Below are 5571 nucleotides of genomic sequence, written 5' to 3' on the forward strand. Positions count from 1 at the left end.
TATTTCCTGAAGTAGCTTGAAAAGTATTGGTATTAGTTCTTCTTTAAAGGTTTTGTAAAATTCTGCTGTATACCCATCCGGTCCTGGGCTTTTCTTAGTTGGTAGTCTTTTGATGGTTTCTTCTATTTCCTCAATTGATATTGGTCTGTTTAGGTTGTCTATGTCCTCCTGACTCAATCTGGGCAGATCATATGACTTAAGAAATTTATCTATGCCTTCACTATCTTCTAATTTATTGGAGTATAAGGATTCAAAATAGTTTTTGATTATCTTCTGTATTTCTGAAGTGTCTGTTGTGGTATTGCCTTTTTCATCCCGTATGCTAGTAATTTGAGTTCTCTCTCTTCTTCTCTTCGCTATCATCGCTAAGGATCTGTCGATTTTGTTTATTTTTTCAAAGAACCAACTTTTAGTTTTGTCAATTTTTTCAATTGTTTCTTTTGTTTTGATTTCATTAATTTCAGCTCTGATTTTAATTATTTCTTGCCTTCTACTTCTTTTGCTGTTGTTTTGCTCTTCTTTTTCAAGGATTTTGAGATGAAGTATGAGATCATTTATTTGTTGGTTTTTTCTTTTTTTAAGGAATGAACTCCAAGCAATGAATTTTCCTCTTAGAACTGCTTTCAAAGTGTCCCATAGATTCCGATATGTTGTGTCTGTGTTTTCATTTATCTCTAAGAATTTTTTAATTTCCTCCTTGATGTCTTCTATAACCCATTGATCATTCAGTAACCTATTGTTCATTCTCCAAGTGATGTATGCTTTTTCCTTCCTTCTTTTATCGTTGATTTTCAGTTTCATTCCATTATAATCAGATAAGATGCATGGTATTATCTCTACTCCTTTATATTGTCTAAGAGTTGCCCTGTGACATAATATATGATCTATTTTTGAGAAGGATCCATGTGCTGCTGAGAAAAAAGTATAACTGCTTGATGTTCGGTGGTATACTCTATATATGTCAATTAAGTCTAGGTTATTAATTGTGTTATTGAGTTCTATAGTTTCCTTATTCAACTTTTGTTTGGAAGATCTGTCCAGTGGCGAGAGAGGTGTGTTGAAGTCTCCCATGATTATTGTATGGTGGTCTATTAGACTCTTGAACTTGAGAAGAGTTTGTTTGACGAACATAGCTGCACCATTGTTTGGGGCATAAATATTTATGATTGTTATGTCTTGTTGGTGTATGGTTCCCTTAAGCAGTATGTAGTGTCCCTCTTTATCCCTTTTGATTAACTTTGGCTTGAAATCTATTTTATTTGATATGAGTATGGACACTCCTGCTTGTTTCCGAAGTCCATATGAGTGATATGATTTTTCCCAACCTTTCACCTTCAGCCTATGTATGTCTTTTCCTATCAAATGCATCTCCTGTAGGCAGCATATTGTTGGGTCTTGTTTTGTGATCCATTCTACTAGCCTGTGTCTCTTAATTGGTGAGTTTAAGCCATTAACATTTAGGGTTATTATTGAGATATGGGTTGTTCTTCCAGCCATATTTGTTTATTTCTGTTACTAAACATGGTTTGTTTTCCTCTTTGATTATTTTCCCCCGCTTTACTGTCCTACCTCCCACTGTTGGTTTTCATTGTTATTTTCCATTTCCTCTTCCTGTAATGTTTTGGCGAGGATGTTTTGAAGAGATGGTTTTCTAGCTGCGAATTCTTTAAATTTTTGTTTATCGTGGAAGGTTTTAATTTCATCTTCCATCCTGAAGCTTAATTTCGCTGGATACACAATTCTTGGTTGGAACCCATTTTCTTTCAGTGTTTGAAATATGTTATTCCAGGATCTTCTAGCTTTCAGAGTCTGTGTTGAAAGATCAGCTGTTATCCTGATTGGCTTACCCCTAAATGTAATCTGCTTCCTTTCTCTTGTAGCTTTTAAAATTCTCTCCTTATTCTGTACGTTGGGCATCTTCATTATAATGTGTCTAGGTGTGGATCTCTTATGATTTTGCACATTCGGCGTCCTGTAGGCTTCTAGGATTTGGGATTCTGTCTCATTCTTCAAGTCTGGGAAGTTTTCTCGTATTATTTCATTGAATAGACTGCTCATTCCTTTGGTTTGGAGCTCTGTACCTTCCTGTATCCCAATGACTCTTAAGTTTGGTCTCTTAATGTTATCCCATATTTCTTGGATGTTCTGCTCATGGTTTCTGAACAGTCTTGCTGAGCTGTCTATGTTCTTTTCCAGTTGAAATACTTTGTCTTCATTGTCTGATGTTCTATCTTCTAAGTGTTCTACTCTGCTGGTAGTATTCTCCATTGAGTTTTTAAGTTGGTTTATTGCTTCCTGCATTTCTAGGATTTCTGTTTGTTTGTTTTTTATAACCTCTATCTCCCTGTAAAGTTGATCCTTTGCTTCCTGGATTTGTTTGCGTAATTCATTGTCGAAGTTGTCTTTCATTGTCTGATTTTGCTGTCTAATGTCTTCCTTGATACTCCAGATCATCTGAAGCATGTATATCCTGAATTCTTTATCTGACATTCCATCTGCTGCAGCTGTTACCTCTTCTAAAGTTGCGTTGACCTGCATTGCTTGTGGTCCTTTCTTTCCTTGTCTTTTCATACTGCTTGCGTATCTTTCCTGCAGGCGCGGGCGGCGGCTCTGCTCTCTCCTTATTCCAACTGGGGTGTCGTGTCTACCACGCCGGCAGGTCACTGGGCCTGTTCTGGGCGCTGGCGGCGGCTCTGTTCTGCCCCTACTCCAATTGGGGTGACGAGTGTACCACGCCGGCAGGCCACCGGGCCTGATCCGCCGGTCGGTTGCAGGTTTGCCTACCCTGCAGGCGCGGGCGGCGGCTCTACTCTGCCCCTACTCCAAATGGGGTGACGTGTCTGTCATACCGGCAGGCCACTGGGCCTGTCCCGGTGGTCGGTCGCAGATCTGCCCACCTTTCGGGCACGGGTGGCGGCTCTGCTCTGCCCCTACTCCAATTGGGGTGTCGTGACTACCCCGCCTGCAGGTCGCTGGGCCTGTTCCTGGCACGGGGGGCGACTCTGCTCTGCCCCTACTCCAATTAGGGTGGTGTGTGTACCATGCCGGCAGGCTCCTGGGCCTGATCCACCGGTCTGTCGCAGGTCTGCGTACCTTGGAGGTGCGGGCGGCAGATATGCCCTGCCCCTCCTACCACGCCTGCGGACCCCTGGGCCTGATCTGCAGGTTGGTCACAGGTCTGCTCACCCTGCGGGCACGGGTGGCGGTTCCACTCCGCCCCCACTCCAATTGGGGTCACGTGGCCACCACACCAGCCGGGCCTGATCCGGGCGTGGGAGAAGGATCTGCTCTGCCCCTACTCCAGTTGGGGTGACGTGTGTACCACACTGGCAGGCCACTGGGCCTGACCCGCCAGTCTGTGACAGGTCTGTTTACCTTGCAAGCGCGGGCGGTGGCTCTGCCCTGCCCCTCCTACCGTGCCCATGTACCACTGGGTCGCGGGTCTGCCCACCTTGCAGGTGCGGGTTCGCGGCTCTGCTCCGCCCCCTCTCCAATTGGAGTCACGCGGTCACCACGCCGGCAAGCCGCTGGGCCTGCTCCGGGTGCTGGCGGCGGCCCGGCTCCTCCCCTCTGGCTCGACGACAAATTGAGGAGACTCGGGTGACTGTGCCTCACCCCCCCTACCAAGAGACCAACTGTTTCTGTCGCCGCTGGTATTGATGAAGTTCTCTCCTCTGCCGCTTTCTGATGACATCAGATCTCTGCCATGTAGGTATCCTATGCGAATGGCAGCATTTCGTTCCCCTTGCCGGGCAACCAAAGCAACGGGTGAGTCCTGACAGGCCCTCAGCAGGACCCGTACCGAGAAGCAGTTTCCGTGGGCTCCTAGCCCTGGGCCAGGGCAGTTCCGGGATCCGGAATTCGGCCGCTTAGTGCTCGGTGTATGCTCTGATAGGAGCAGGGTCCAAGAAGCAGCCTCCGCAGGCTCCCCAGCCCTGGGCCAGGGCGGTTCCAGGAGCCGGAACTCGGCTGCCCCGTGCTCGGTGTTCGCTCCGATAAGATCAGGTTCTAAGAAGCCCCCAGGCACTGAACCCTAGCAATCTGTCTGCAAGCCGCAGGCGAATGGCAGCCTGAAATTACCTGTTCTATGGCTGAATGAGCTGCGGTCAGTCGAAAACCTATAATTGATTTTTAAAGAAAAATAAATGGCAGCAGAATGCATTACAATTCTTATTACACATATAATGTAACCAGAATTTTTAACTCCTTCCAAATCTCTCCGTGTTCAATACTGTATCTGCATATTCCTTCTGACATCTACCACTACAATTAGCTGTTCTCTCACTGCTTTTATTACAGACTGAGCATGAGTCTAGATGTGATGCCTAGTTCCACTCTGCCACCTTCACAAACCATAGTCAATTAATTTTTGACAAAAGTGTCATTAACACAAAATGGAGAAAGGATAATTTATTCAATAAATGCTGAAGATAATAAATTGGACCCTTACCTCACACTGTCTATGAAAGTAATGTAAAATGGGCTAAAGACTTAAGCATTTAAGTCCTTAAATTTTCAAACTACTAGAAGAAAACAGGGGAAATGCACTCAACATTGGTCTGGGCAAACATTTTTTGGCTCTAACCCTCCAAACAGGGGCAATAAAAGCAAAAGTAAACTAATGGGACTGCAGCAAACTAAAGTGCTTCTTCTTCTCAGCAAAGGAAACAATTGATAAAGTTAGATAAACCATAAATTGAAAGAGAATATTAGCAAAGCACACATCTCATAAGAGGTTAATATATAAAATATATAAGGGAAACAAAAAATGTCATAACAATTAAACAAGTAAATAATAAATAAATGTCAAATCTTGATAACATATGGGCAAATCACAAGAAAAAACACAGTAAGAAGATAATGCACCACAATTAAGTTATTCTTTATTCCAGGAATGCAAGGATGCTTCAACATACACAAATAAATAAATGTAAATCAGTACAAAAATTGAGTAGACAAAAATCACATAATTTTATCAATAGCTGCATAAAAAGCATTTGAAAAAGTTCAGCACAAGTTCATATTTAAATTACTAGAGAAACTAGGGGTAGATGTAACATACCTCAACATTTGTAAAGGGTATATATGACAAACCCAAAGCCAACATCATACTTAACAAAGAAAAATTGAAAGTATTTTCTCTAAAATCAGGAACAAGACAACAGTGTCCACTCTCACCAATTGTGTTCAACAGAGTCCTTGAAATGCTAGCCAAGTTCTTCAAAGTCTAGCCAGAACAATCAGGCTAGAGAAGGAAATTAAGGGGAAGAAGAAAAATTAGCTCAGTGTACCAATGGCATGATCCTATATTTAGAATATCCATAAAATTCCAACACAAGACTTCTCTATCTGATAAACAAATTCATTAAAGTAACAGGATACAAGATCAATGTATATAAATCAAATCCTTTTTATATTCCATTAATGAATCTGGTACTAAAGAAATCAGGAGAACAATCCCATTCACAATAAACACAAAATAGATGGAAATAAATCTAACCAAGGAGGTGAAAGACATCTATAATGAAAACTATAGGGCACTGAAGAAAGAAATTGAAGAAGACCTTAGAA

This window comes from Marmota flaviventris, chromosome X (genome assembly GCF_047511675.1).
Source record: "Marmota flaviventris isolate mMarFla1 chromosome X, mMarFla1.hap1, whole genome shotgun sequence".
Lineage (NCBI taxonomy): Eukaryota > Metazoa > Chordata > Mammalia > Rodentia > Sciuridae > Marmota > Marmota flaviventris.